The sequence below is a fragment of the Cyprinus carpio genome, chromosome B23 (genome assembly GCF_018340385.1).
Source record: "Cyprinus carpio isolate SPL01 chromosome B23, ASM1834038v1, whole genome shotgun sequence".
In the NCBI taxonomy this organism is placed as follows: Eukaryota; Metazoa; Chordata; class Actinopteri; order Cypriniformes; family Cyprinidae; genus Cyprinus; species Cyprinus carpio.
In genome coordinates, this window is record NC_056619.1 from 23821174 (window position 1) to 23837001 (window position 15828).

The following is a 15828-nucleotide window of genomic DNA, read 5'->3' on the forward strand; positions in this document are numbered from 1 at the left end:
AGTAATATCATTATATGAAATATAAAGCTCAAGGATGCTATGGTTTTAACAGAGTTTGAGATGCTTTAGTAGAATAAAATGAATGACTTTTTGTTAGTGAAGTGTTAATGGCAAGTACCTGCTTTACTTTGACAGGTGTTTTCATAGTTTTTAGTTCTTAAACACTTTTATTCCACCCTGTTTCAGTGCTGTTTGAGTCTTATAACCAGCTAGATGCTGTGGTTTTGGTTAACTAGTGAACTGAGAGCCACCAATGATGACATTTAACAAAAAAAAAGAAAAAAGAAACCTTTTGTTTTTCCATTTATGGGCATAGATCTACAAGCAGAGGCTAAATAGGATATGTACTTCAAAAAGCATTGTGTTTGTATTGCATAGATTAGGTCAAACACATTTAGCCTTCATAATAAAATACTGAAGCCACAGTGCAGTTGTCAGTGTTTTAAGAATGTGGATGTTTGCACTGATTAGATGAAGTGAAGATTATTCACTGATCTTTGACCAGGATGTTTGCGACTCCATGCACCTGAGTGAGCTGAGGACAGTCAAGTGTTGCTAGAAGCTTCTGTGGGCCGGACCGTTTGGGAACAAGTGTCTCATTAAAGACACACTGAGGCTTGCTTTGCAATACCACTGAAAGAAAGTATGAAAACAAAAGTTATTTCAAAAACAAAAATGTAAAAGTTATATGTATTAGTATTACAAAACACAGTTTCACTCAGTCATTGCAAATGGATGTCTTACCCATAGTGAATGACTTTGACATGCTTCATTCCCAATCCTTCAATCCAGAATATGACGTTCTTCAGCACACAGGGCAGTGGGTTCTGGAACTTGATTTTGACTTTCAGCTCTCTGCCCAGCACAGCGTTACATACAGGCTAAGAGAGAAAACAACACACAACACAAGTCACATTAATGCAATACAGCCACGATGGATAATATCATGTGTAATCTCAATATACAGCGAGTCATCTGAACTCACAGTGATGACGAGGTCTGGTGTGCGCAGCCTGAAGCTGAACTGTTTGGCCAGAGTTTGTCTAGTCTCAGTGACCCGTCAGAGAGAGTGAGCATCAGCGCTGCATGACCCACCAGATGGTCCTTATAGTCCTCATACTGCAGCGTCCACTCCAGAGACTGCACAATAGAGCCAAAAGATTCATTCTACAAAAATAAATTGGAAATGTACAGTCTAGTACCATCTAGTTATCATCTAGATTCTATTCATTTTTATGGATTTGTTTTTTATTTATTACTGAGTTACCAAATTAAATGAAATTAAAAAAGAATAAAATAGTTTTAGCCTTTGCAAGTATACAACACCATACCAGTATTATTTTTGTATTATTTAAACTATTATAATATTTACTAATAGTTTACATTAGCATTTATTTTTATTATATACCTATATATTTTTTATTTGATTAAGTTTTAGTAATTTTCTACTATTTATTTATTTTTTTACATTTCTACCATTTTATTTCAGTTTTAATTTTTAGTACTTCAATTTATGTCTTTTAGTCACAAACATTTCTAATTTTTATTTATGTATGTAAAGTTTAAGTTATTAATAGAATATTTATGTTCTATTAACAACAACTATATATATATATATATATATATATATATATATATATATATATATATATATATATATATACATATATATATAAACATTTTCAGTATATTTGAGTGCAAATCCAGTTGTTGAATTAAATGGATTTAAAAAGAAATAAATTTGTTTAGTATACAACACTATATTAGTGTAGATTTGTTAAAATTTATATACTATTATAGTATTTACTAATATTTTAAATGAGCTTTTAATTTTATATTTTCAGTTTTTTATTTTATTTTATTTTGGTCATTTTGTTGTTGTTAGTTTTTTATTTTATTTATTTATTTTTTATTATTAGTTTTTATTTTCAAATTATTTCTGTATAGCTTTAATTTTTTCTGGTTTACTTTCAGTTATTATTACTTAAATTAAAATTTAAATTAAACTGAAATAAGTTTTTCTATCCAAAATGTATTTTATTTCAAGCTTTATTTAAATGACCAAAAAAGATTTTTAATAGCTTTAGTTAACAATTGTATTGTTAATGTGTTGTCCTGCTGGTGAGAAGTTGTAGTTAAGCTTTGTATTCAGATCTCTATCCATTCTATCATCTTTCACCCTCATGAGGCTTGAGCTCAGGGCTCGTCTGCTCTTTCTTCAGGAAGGAAGGTCCTATTGACTACAGAGTAGTACATGGCTGACACCCGGCTGTAGAGAAGGACACTGCGAGGTGAGCTGCTGTTGTTCTTCAGAACGATGGACAGAACAGCATCCTGACCAACACATGGTCCTTCATCCTCCAAAGCAATATCAAGCATCACATCGCTGTCACTGTCAGGAGAGCTGGTGGATCGCTTGGAGCCGTATCTACAGGCTGTTTCCACAGCAGTGCGCTCCTCCTCCGAACCTGACCAAAAATGTCACTATTGTTTTAGATGTTTTGATGTACAGCACATTTATTTTTTAATTGTGCTATATGAATAAATTTGACACTGTGAGAAGATAAAATAATAAAATCAAATTTCAAATATTATATATATATATATATTCTTCAAGTGACAATGTCAGTAAAATTTTAACCTGTGATTATTTATCACAAATGATTCCTGAAGTGTCCTGAACTTCCATATTATAGAAAAAGGACAATTAACGCTAATGTTACATGAATCAATGTTACTTGAAATAAAGTAAAAATGAATTGACATAAAATAAACATCATGTCAGCAGATAACATGTTTTTGTTGGTTTAAATCTGGCCATCATTTTTTAAGTTTTTATTTCAGTGTTTATGCAAACAAACCATGCAAAGTGCTGCTAATTTTATTTGTTGGTTTTCTACATAAAACTTGGTGAAATTAATTCAGTGTGTGTTTTGAACATTTCCAGCACATTTTAACAATACTGTGTATAACAGTTTGGATTGGTACATTATTTAAGAGATTTAAGTACATGGGTAGCTCTCTGTTACTTCCATTTTTAAAAAGTGGCTCTCAAATGAAATAAGGTTGGAGACACCTGCTCTAGGTACTTACATACATCCTTATATACACAAGAGAATATAGAAAAATAATTAAATAAAAACTTAATGTAATATACATTTAGAAAAACTAATTAAGTAGAATTAAAGTTAAAGTAATATACATCTAGATGAAGTAAGCAGAAAGTTTGATGAACAGATGTTCACATTAAGTATGCTTAATAGGCCTATACTAAATAAAAATAACATGTATTTTTACCATGATGAATAGGCAATTCTATTTTATATACAAAATAAAAATATAGCCTAGCCTATATATTTTGTTTCAACTAGTTGGCAACTTTTCTTACATCCACGTTGTTTATGTAATAACTAAAATTAAAAGAAAAATGATAAAAACTAATAAAAATGACGAAAGCACAACAAAATTACTGAAATTTCAAAATGAAAATGACAGAAAATATAAAACTAATTCTTAATAAGCTAAAATAGAATCTGAGTGATAACACTGTCAAGACTCTTGCCAGATTGAATCACGGGTAAGGCGTTTAATCTCTTCAAAATTCTCGTCTAGATAAACATGACAGGTGGATTGCCACTGCTGACACTGCCATCGAGCTAGGTGGGCGTGGCTTCAGCAACCAGCTCCCGCCTTTTTGGCCATTTTCAATTACCCATGAGTGACACGGTGACATGCTCCGCCCACTATGAGCTTCAAAATCGCTCTTCAGAAAACTACCAGTGACGTCACAGACACTACGTCCATGTTTTTATACAGTCTATGGTCTTACCATATTATTTTAACTTATTATCTTAATTATTATGAACACATTGGTTTGCAGTGCAAACAGTTTTACTTTTGTTATTCTTCTCGTTATTTCCCTACAGCGGCTAAAGAACCGGAAATCTCACACATTTACATAAAGCAGCTTAGGCTACTTCTGTGGCTTTTCTCTATTCGCAGCAGCTGTAATCATAATCATGATTAATTACTGATTTAATATGCATAATCACTAATTTAAATGTTAAGTGGGGAAAATTAACTTTTAATAATGCTCATCTTACATGTGTTGGTGACTCCAGCAAAGACCCAGCACTGCCCATATTTGACAGTTATTCCTCCACTGCTGTAGTACTGTTTCAGGATGCCACTGCTGCCGCTCCAAACCGTAGGAGATATTCCCCCCTCACAGGTCTTTTTCCAGTTACCCATCAGCACTCCTTGATCATCGTTGGAATTAACCTGAAACATTGACAATATTATGTCATCTGCTTCACATAATCACAATGACTGATTTTCAGACTTTGTCAGACATTCTTACACAACAGCAGAGCATGGGAAAATCTGGATGCAGGTAAAAAGAGAATAAAGTCTCACCATGGCAGATATCACACTGACTACATTAATAGGATCTCAACATCCTGAGCAAGGGCTGCCACTCTTCTCCAACACAAAGAAACACGCAGTCAAGACTCCTTAATCAAACTAAGAATCACAGATCAGGAGTTGGAAAGATTAGGATATTGTTTTGTTAATATAAAAATAAAAATAAAAAATTGATCACAAAAAAAAGAAAGAAGTTGGAAAGATTGAAACAAGAACATACAAAAAAATTGAAAAGAAATCCTAATTAACAAGTTTTGATTCCCAGAATGATCTAGAAATATATTTTTGGTTCTCAGAATGGTGAGAATTGGTTCACATGATGGTTTTGGACAATTTTCCCTTTACCTCTAAAGTCTGAGAACCTTTTTGCAACCATGTTTCAACATTACATCAGTAATCAGCTGACAAGTCGTGTCTTGTATTGATCCACTGTTAAATGACTGATTAACATTTACACATGTGGCAGACACATTTATTCAAAGCAGCTTACATTTTAGACTATACGTTTTAGCAGTTCATGCATTCTCTGGGAATCAAACACATGATAAACATTCCCAGAATAACGATGAGAATTCTTAAAAAATATAACCGACCGATATCAGGAAACATAAATTTTACTTAAACATTAAAACAGCTATTGGATACATTTAAACACACTTCTGTGTTTGAAATTTTACCTTTCCAAAATTCCAGGTTCTGGTACCAATCTGTTGCTCAGTTCCATTGTAGAGTTTGCCCATATCATTCAGTACATACTCAATTCTCTCTGCCTCATCATTCATGTACACAGAGTCTGATGAGAGCAGAAAGAGAGAAATTTTATTTTTATTATTCAGTGATAGACACCCAGAGTGTCCTCTTATTTTCACTCTCTTCAGATAATAAGCTACATTTGCACCAAGGGTTGAACAGCATGTAAATGTCATTTTCAGGAGTGTCTGCTGAAGTGGCCTTTCCCGCTGGGCAGTTTGTTACTACATTGAGTTTGTACCTTGTGGTTTTTGCCTGTTCAACGTTTTTTGCCTCCCATGCTTCGTTCCTGAATTCTGACACCAGAGGTACAATCACAAAACTATCCTTGTGTACTGGTAAGACATTTCCTGCAAAACACACATACAAAAGCATGTACATTTTTCATCAGATAATCAGAGATGGCTGTGTCAGGGACCAACGCAGTGAGGCAAGAGGACACAGGAAGTGGTTTTTCAAAAAGTGGGGTTTTATTACCCAAACTATTGAGAAATTACATAAGGACCAAAATTAATAACTAGACCTTAAAAAGAGGTCAACAAAAGCTATCTTAATATAGGCTCAAATACATCAACTCATAACGCAAGGTTAACTGAACAAAACTGACCTGCCACAAAGACACAGAAGAAAGCTTATATAACAGCTTGACAAATCCCCCCTGGCACATGGTGAAACATGGTATGGCCCAATGAGCTGGCTCCCGGATATAGGTCTCCTCAGCCCTTAGCAACTCCTTTTGCCCAACCAGGAAGGGACCGCCCCCAACAGGTCCAGGTAACTCAACACAAAGAAACATGTGATTAGTGCACTCCCTGTAAATCGATATATAAAGGTAAAGCAAAATAAACCAAATCAAAAAACTGTATTGTGTTCCTTATTTAGATATCATAGTTTAGATGACTGTAAATAATAATCAGTGCAACAAACTAAGGAGTTGAAATAATAAAACAATAATCAAATGTTTAGAACTGAGGTGATGTGTGGCCGTAGCCATCACAGGCTGTAAACAGGATCGTGCTGGAGAACAAGATCACAACATCAAGGACAGTAAAGCCATGACTGACCAAGTCTCAGCTCCAGGTGAAGTTGGTCTCTGTTTGGAACTAGAATGCATTAAAATGTATTTAAAAAGACAGAGTGAAATAGAGTGCAACCATTGTGAAACATAAAAACATCACAAGTCAGAACAGCCTGAAGCACTGTTGGTTGGTGGATACAGTTAAAATATTTAGTTGTTTATAACAGTACAAACTTATTTTACAATACTACAATAACACTATATCAGCTTTGTCAGTGTAAAATAATGGCAATCAGACCTTGTTAATATGTAATATTGAGATGTATTGTTCTTACCATAAACTTCTACATGTGGATTCCTGAGAGAAAAAGAGAGAATTTTATATAAATTTTCTACTAAACAATTTTTTTTTTTCTTTTTTTTTTTTTCATTATTATTATCATTAATTTTGGTGCAGTTTTCACATCAAAGATGTACATTTTCAAACTGATCACACTTGTAACACTGCTAGTCAATCTTTCAATATCAGATCTCATGCTTTCATTACAGTTCCATATATTTTCAGTCCACATAATCATTGATTTAAAACATGTAATGAGAACATTTGGTTTAATCACTGAATAACAACACTTTGATCTTTTTTCTGTTTAGTAGCCTACTTTTAACAATCAGTTACTTAAACAGCAATGCAAGATACTGTACTATACGACTGAGTTCATGCTGATGTTTCACCCTTTAGGGTCTCTTACAGTAATTTGTTTTGCAGTAATACAGTTGAAGACACTTGAATTGAAATAGGTGAATTTTTGATAATCTATGCTGAGATTAGTACTAAGAGTTTTAAAACTGCATGTGAAAATTGCACAAAAGTTTCTAAAATCATCTGCATTTCAGATTAAAATTAAGAAATTAAAATAAAAAATAAAACAATAAAAAAATAAATAAATAAATAAATAAAAAAAATATATACATTTCTTCATCCCTAATTCATCAAAATACCTCAATCCTCATCTCCACCTCATCTCCACCCCATCCACAGCTCAGAGCTCAAGAGTTTGAAGAATCTCATGTATCATGACAGATAGAGTTTAGTGTTTAGGATGAATCTAACAAGGTATTAATTTAACACCTTATTTAAATATGGCAGTCTTTACAGCATGACTTTACAGTTGGTCACAAGGAGGAGTAATTAGAGGTAATGACAACAGCATAGAATAATCATTGCATTTGACTTCTGAACCACCTCATTAACAAGGCATGAACATCTCATTAAATTCTCAGCTTATAAGAGCTGAGCTGTCAGTAAGGATTTCTGTAATGAGGAGCAGGGCATGTTTATTTAAGGTAATGAAACAAATGGCTAATACTGAGCCTCATTTCACAAACATTTGCAGGTTTGTGTTTCTGGTGATTTTTTATAATTATTTTTAGAATCCACATTATTGAATGACGAGAGCAAAACTGGTACATACATCAGTTAGTTGAGACCCCATACAAGTCTGTGAAAGTACTGCTGGGGGTCTGTGGAAAGATATATTGCATATTGTTTGATTAACATTAATGACACAGACAGCAGCAGGTATATTAGGCTGCTATTGCTTTAAGACATAATTGAAGGATCTAATATACTGACAGGCATCCTGTTTTCATCTTATTAAGACATGGACAAACATGGTTATGTGAATACTCACTAAAGACATTCATTTTGACATATTTGTGTTTCAATATTTTTCAATAACCACAGCAATATCTTCATGGTTAATGCGCCGATATACAGTGCAACTGAGCTTGTGGTGACCCGAGTTCGAATCCCGTCTCGTGGTCCTTTGCCAATCCCACCCCCCTCTCTCCAGCCAATGCTTTCCTGTCAACTCTATAGTGTCCTGTCCAAATAAAGGCATAAAAAGCCCATAAAGATATCTTTAAAAATATATACTAACAAGCTTTATTATGGTGGTCAAACACATTATGTAGTTTATATGGCCACAGATTATTGGTAAAATATTTTTAACCTCAGTATTGTAATTAGGACTATACCTTGCAGTTTATAGGGAACATTGGATTAAATTTTCACTTTTTTTAGCTTTTGTGCATTTAGTTAGATTTCTGGCATGTCTGCCTGCTCAGAAAAGCTGAAAAGAAAACACAGCCAGTTTGTTTTGCACTGTGTGAATCTGAAACTGTGTAATCCAGTGAGTTGTTTCAATTTGCAGCGGGTTCCTATGTAGAGAGCCAACTATTTGAATAAGACCACCTCTGAGTCATATACATATATATTTACATGTCTGTGTCCACATGCCCCATGGAAGGGAGGGGTGGGGCGAGCAGTAGCTCATTATCATTTAAAGAGACATGCAACGAAACGAGTTGCTTTTAACAGAGCTGTTTTTGACAAGGTAAAAGAGGGGTTGTTTTACATGACCACTGAGGAATTTTAAAGTATGTTACAGACATTTCATGAAGACCCTAAAGAATCATACCAACTTGTGGAAAATGGGCATCCGATGTCCCCTTTTATATGTGTTTTGTGTGGTGCAACTGTATCTCATACTCTTTACATCCAAAACATGCTGGGAACTGTTTCTGAATTATTTTATTAAAAGTAAGTATACTTGACAATACTATAATACTCCCTTTATAATCACTGAACCTGTCACTCGCGGACTCTCACAAATACACCCCTTATAACCAATCAAGCTGTAATTACACAGCATTTTCAGATTCACTGCATCTGAAGCTGCGATCTTAATTATTTTTTATTTATTGTGAAAACCCAATGCTGAATATGTACGACTGAGAAGTGAATCTATAAAGCTATTGACAGCCAACCTACTGTACACAAGAAGTGTCCAGCACGTCACAAAACCATTGCCATTTAGACAATGTTATCTGTACACTACAATGTTTATTTGGTTTTGAGTCTTCAAGTAAAGTCTATGTAGCCTAACTATTGAATGTGAAATACAGGTAGATACCCCGCCCCCCATCAGGTAGACAGGTTGCTGTATAATGTAGTTTAGTATTTAATATCTATGTAAGAACACCATATTATAGTCAAGTATTATAGAAGTACTGATTTTTCAGTCATTATTAAAACACTTGCCATTATTGGAGGGAAGATAATGATGCTTATAATTACATATCATAATAACTGACATTAACTACAATGATTATAAATTAAGAAGTTGACACAAATATTTATTAAACACAAAGCTTTGAATAATACAGCTTAATAATCTGGCATGTGATAAAATGTGACATCTAAGACAAGATTCATTCAATATTTAATATATTTGGTTATTTTTATTGTAATCCACAAATAAACTGTAGGTCCTTCAAAATACTTTTACTGTATGAGATAACCATAAGCATAATGGTTGCAGAGTTACTCTAGCAAATATCAAGTTTCAAGTATCAAGTTTAAATCTTTTCATGAATATCAATGTTGGTGAATCCATGCACCTGAGTGAGCTGAGGACAGTCGAGAGATGCCAGAAGTTTATGTGGCCCATGATATTTAGGAACAAAGGTTTCTGTCAGGTTCACTGCGGCCAGACTTGGAATATCACTGAAGTGACAGAGAGACAAAATTAGAATTTACATATTCCATTTGTATTAATTTTACTCATCACTCAATTGTAATTTATTTCAGGTGGTGTAAATGAATGTAACACTATTGTCTCACACACATATAAAATTTCTCACACACACCAAAACCACACCCCCAAAAACCAAAAAAAAACACTCCACAACACACAGAAAAGTGTTCTCTAATTTGATTTTGAATGTCATCTCTTTGCCCACTACACCGCCACAAAGAGGCTGAAAAAGAAAGACAATCAGACATTAGTCTGCAAATTCTAATGCTTCATATAAGAAATCAGTTTTGTGAAATCTAACTTGAATGCAAACACTGGCAGATGCGTATATGAAGAGTTCATAATAAAGAAACCTTACAATGATAATAAGATCCGGTGTGCGCAATCTGAAGATGAACTGGGTGGTCAGTATCTGCGTAGTCTCCAAAACCCGTCCAGAGAGAGTGAGCATCAGCGCTGCTTGATCCACCAGGTGTTCCTCGTAGTCCTCATACCGCAAGATCCACTCCAGAATCTGGACTACAGAGATAAACAATGCTTTTATAACAAATCTACCTTTAAAATGAACAATCATCCTCGTCATTATTTTGTCTTCACAGTTGATATGCTGTATATTAAGTCTGTAATAAGAATGTAATGCTAAAGTAAGAATTTAGTAGGACTGGTTTGACTATGGTTTGTACCAAAGGCATAAAAAACTAGAAAATGTAATTTTGTCAAGATAAACATTGATGTTGGCTTTAAAGAATTTCCTGGAATTTGTATTTTAAGCCAAAACAGCATGAAATACTGTGCCAGGACTGGTGGATTGCTAGGAACAACTTAACCAACTAATGCATTCAATATACAGTACACTCAGTGTACTAAATATATCTATTTTAGATTTAACTGTGGAGTCTTCTTAAAATGATGATTTCAAGCTTCCACCATGTCTCACCCTCATATGACTTGAGCTCAATGAGTGTCTTGTCCTTTTTCACCAAGGCTTTTTGGGCTCCGGTGTAGTACATGGCTGCCACCTGGCTGTACAGAGTGAGGCTACGAGGAGACCTGCACTTGTTCTTCATGATGATGGAAAGCATGACATCCTGACCGACACATGGTCCGTCACCCTTCATATTGACTTCAATGATCACATCCTCAGTGTTGGACAGCGGGTATATGGACTGTTTAAATCCATTGCGACAGGCTGTTTCTACAGCAATTTGTGCCCCATCTGAACCTGATGAATGGGATAACATCATAAATAATTAAACTCATGAATATTAAATGTGTTGTTTTTGGATACCATGCATAAAACATCCCTACTTCCAAAAATGGCTGAAATCACATCTGCCACTGTGACAGAACTAGCCCATCAGAAAACCAACTAATCATAATACCAAATGCTTGATTTTATATAACAACATTGCATTTTATATTTTATCAGAATTCACTGCTACTGTACTTTTGAATGGCCATCAACAGAGAAAGATGCTTTTCCTCCATAGAATGGTGTGGTTATAATATCTACCAGCAGGCGCTAATTCTGCATGCTAATCAGTCAAACCTAATACAGAAACAAAAACTATTTGGCTTTAGTGGCTGGAGTGTATATCATTATGGACCTATACATACTGCTGTTCTCTACATGTACAGCTCACACTGCAGTGATGTGTTTCTGTGATGTACATGTGTAGGTTTTCACCTGCTGGGTGTTTGTAGAGGTGTGTTATGTCTACGCATTGATCCGAGCCAACAGCCTTGGTGCTGATGCAGTGACCTACTGCGTTCTTCTCAACCTGAATTACAGCGAAGTTTTCATTCGCTTTACGCAGCCAATAGACTTTATCGCTGTTCACCTACAACATAAAGAGCCAAACCTTAAGTACACAAATGCAAGTTATGCGTCTGTCCATTTACATTCTAATTCTGTTACTACATTTGAAGCAGGATCCAGAGTTATAATCAATTTAAGGGTGTAGAATTAAATATTTCATCTTCAGTATGAATTAACTATAATTATGTTGTAATTTAGACAGAATATGATGTATTTCCTGAAACATGTAACATCAAACCATGTGTGACGGAATGGTAGATGTAAGGCATTAACATACTCCGGCAAAAAGCAAGGCCGCGTCATGCTGAACCTGTCCACTGCAGATCGCAGCAACAGAAATAGGGCAGCGGCGAAGATTGTCCTGGCTGGTCAGTTGAGGAGTGGAATCAACCACCTGCCAACCTCCGAAACCAGATGGCAGGTCTGGCCGAGTCATCCAGGCCTCATTCCACACGTGGTAGTTCCTGCATTAAGAGGAGAATCAACCAAGAAAGTTAAAGAGATAAAGAAATACGTGCAATCATGATGCCATATGATCTTACCAGACTGGATAACGGTTCAGATGCTCAATCGGCTCAAATTTCTCATCTAAATAAACATCAGTTGTCAATGAAACATCAGTGTCATGAGCAGAATTGAAGTTTGAGACTGGACGAGTGGGAATGCCCAAACATCTCAAAACTGAGGACAGAGAGAATATGAGAAGAAAGAATTAATTCAAAACATGTATCTAAACACAACAATAATTCTTCTTGCACAGTTCACTTTTTTCTCAGTCCAATATGTTTTAATATCCTACTTGTGGTGGTGACTCCAGCATAGACCCAGCACTGTCCATACTGGACAGGTTTTCCTCCACTTTTGTGGTACTGTTTCAGGATGGCACTGCTGCCGCACCAAGCACAAGGAGAAGTTCCATCACTGGAGGTACTTGACCAGCTACCCACCATCACACCACTGTTGCCACTGGCATTAATCTGTAACAAAGGTGACACGTCAAAATGTTATTTTGCTGTCTGCTATTAGTCTTGTTCTAATCCCAAACATCTAAAGCTTGTTTATTAAAAAAGGCCGGAAAACTCACAAATGCAGATATCACTCTGACCACATTAACAGGATCTCCCCATCCAGTGCAAGGGCCACCACTCTTCTCCAACACATAGAAACATGCAGCCAAAACTCCTTCATCAAACTAAGAATAAGATATCACAGAACAACACTTAAAAAATACATGCGCTTTTATATGAATCTGAATGCAAGTTTGGATCTTACTTGACCAAAGTTCCATGTTCTGCAGCCAATCTGCTGCTTAGTTCCATAGTAGATTCTTCCCATGTCATTCAGCACATACTCAACTCTCTCTGCCTCATCACTCAAGTACACGCCATCATCTAATAAAGAGACAAAACATTTTTAAATATTTTTTTTTTCATTATTGTTCCGTTTCAGGCTTCACATGTGGTTTATAAAATGAAAAGAGGATCCAATATCATGTGCACATACATGTACACCAGGGGTTGAACAGTATGTAAATATCACTTTCAGTTGAAGTGGCCTTTCCTCTTGGGTAGCTGGTTACGATAGTAAGTTTGTACTGTCCAATAGAAGCAGTTGACTGAGAGTAAACACACAGTTTGATTCGGTTTTGCATCTGCTCAATGATCCTGGCTTCCCAGCAGTCTTTCTTGAATTGCTTCACTAATGGAACAACCACGAGCGTCTCGCTCCATGCTGATGGGATATTACCTATGAAACCCACACAAGAAGAGGAAATAATGGTAAAGATATGCATTTAGAATATATTGTGATTTTTATTGTATTTTTTTACGGTGGGGTGGAAAAGTCTGATTTGTATTGAAGATGAACATAGAATAACTACAGATTTTGCACTTGTTTTATCTTTTATCTCTACATGTGATACATTATTAGCCAGTTTCTTGGGGTTGTCAGAACACATCTGGCTTGGTGGCAAGATGGCATCTAATGAAAAAAGGCCTTAACTGACATAGTCTCAGCTCCAGGTGAAGTTGGTCACAGTTTGGATCAAAGGGTCGGGACAGCTCAATCCACATCTCAAAACACTGTCCTCTGCGGATGATGAGGTGATCGCTAAGATAACGATCTGTGTGATGCTCTTGTCGATTCTGTCCCATCCTGGATTTGATGAGGTCAACAGAACAGACCTGCAATGGCAAGGCTGAGAAACAGAAAATAAAATGGTTAATGGTGAGAGTAAGGCTGTCAATTTTTTAGAAACTTTAGTCACTTATATTACACAGTATGACAATTAATTGCAAGGAGTTTTGTTTAAACACATCATCATCTCACATCATGCATTACATTCCAAAGACCTCATACCATTTACTACAGGCTCCACATGTGTCCACGAAGAAAGATTTGTGACTCTAGTGGTGACATCCTCTGAAACGGATGAGCCATCCACCTCACTGCATGTCTCTGTCCACCTCTTAGATTCCAGTCTAACAGCTTTAAATGACCTTTCACAAGAAAACATAATTAGTTTCTCATCGCTCAATGATCATAAACAAAACTCACATAATGAACTATTTGAAAGCAGGTTGTTGGGGTTTGTTAAGGTCTTTGGCTCAGCTCCTTACAAGATTTCATTGTTTCTCCTTAACTTCTTTAACCCTTAATTTAATTTTATCAACAAAAACACAAGGGTTCCTTGTCTTTTGTTATTCCTTCCAGAATATATTTATTGCCCTTATTATTTGACATACAGATAAATGCACAGAGAAAAGTTTAGTTCATGGGCATCACCTGATCAAAATCATTCAAATTTACCAATTTCTAGAAATGATATTGTCTAAAATCAGATCACAAGAGCATAAAACAATATTTGAGCTCATTACTTACATGGTTGTAGTTCTTGTTCCTGAATGTGTCTGAAGACTGTGTTGTCTGAGAGACTTGATGAAGCAAATGAAGTTATCTCAGTGTTTCTAATCAGATGAGCCTGGTATATATTCACATCTTCATCTCCACCCCGTCCACAGCTCAGCATTAGGGAGTGTGAAGAATTTCCTGTCTGATGAGAGAGAGTTTAGTAACAGCTTATTTAAATACTTCATCAGCACAAATTGTCAATGTAAAAACATTGAGGTATTAAAGATGGAATGTGTTGTAAATGGCTCCAGTGAATGATTTAATCCTATGAAAAGTTATCTACATGGTCAACATATTGTCTCATTGAGAGTAATTCTTCAACATCCTATAGACACACCAAATACCACATTGTTTGCCATTTAGTAATATAATTTCAAACATATCTAACATTTTACGCCACTGTTAGCATTTGCTACATATACATTATGTATTTAAATGTTGTAATATTTTTATTCATTTAATTTAGGCTACTATATATATATATATATATATATATATATATATATATATATATATATATATATATATATATGTATATATATATATATATATATATGTATATATATGTATATATATATATATGTATATATATATATATATATATATATATATATATATATATGTATATATATGTATATATATATATATATATATATATATGTATATATATTATAAATGAATAAATTCAAATCAAATTTAAATTTTCAGACCTGGCAGACTTGGCAACACTGGTTGGCATTTACTACACAGAGCCGTAATTCACTGACAATCTCCACAAAATCGATTTTAAAATCGCAGGCGATTCTTTGTCGATTTTGAAAGCGATTTTGTGTAGCTTGTCGGTGGACTACGGCTCTGTGTAGTAACTGCCGCTCCACCTGAACCAGTGTTGCCAAGTCTGCGGTTGTTTTTCATGTCCGCGGGTTGAAGCGACCCCAATACCAATAACGTGATATTTAGCCCCTAAAATGTGAATATTACCAGGGCAACCCTGCCAAAAACGTATATTTTAACCCCGTGATGCAATTTTTATCGGGGAACCTCCTGGAAACGCGATTGGGCTAGTTTTGGACTAGTTTTGAGAAGCAACTGGGCAGGATTTGTTGTGAAAACCTGGCAACCCTGATCTGAACGCACGTGCTGGAGATGTACTACTAATTACAGGAGCGTCTTTACTGAAGAGATGCGCATAAAAATCGTATTCGATTTTTTGCACAGCCCTACTTTCCACAGTTGAAAATTCAACTCATCAGAGAAGGTCCAATCTTTATGGTCTTTTGCAAACCTCAGCCTGGATCTTCTTTGCT

The 15828-nt window shown here is 35.2% G+C and overlaps 2 long non-coding RNA genes and 1 pseudogene across 2 annotated transcripts; 1 reads left to right on the top strand and 2 right to left on the bottom strand.

Moving 5' to 3' along the window:
- Nucleotides 1-304: 304 nt before the first annotated feature.
- On the bottom strand, nt 305-14631 carry LOC109063133 (annotated as a pseudogene).
- On the bottom strand, nt 4415-9762 carry LOC109063136. Its single transcript, XR_002013181.2, has 7 exons — nt 9656-9762; nt 7666-7714; nt 6529-6551; nt 5783-6278; nt 5417-5525; nt 5103-5218; nt 4415-4524 (listed from the first exon to the last, which is right to left on the bottom strand). It is a non-coding gene; the product is annotated as an uncharacterized LOC109063136 (long non-coding RNA).
- LOC109063137 lies at nt 5921-10902 on the top strand. Its single transcript, XR_006158139.1, has 3 exons — nt 5921-5949; nt 6142-6255; nt 10777-10902. It is a non-coding gene; the product is annotated as an uncharacterized LOC109063137 (long non-coding RNA).
- Nucleotides 14632-15828: the final 1197 nt, after the last annotated feature.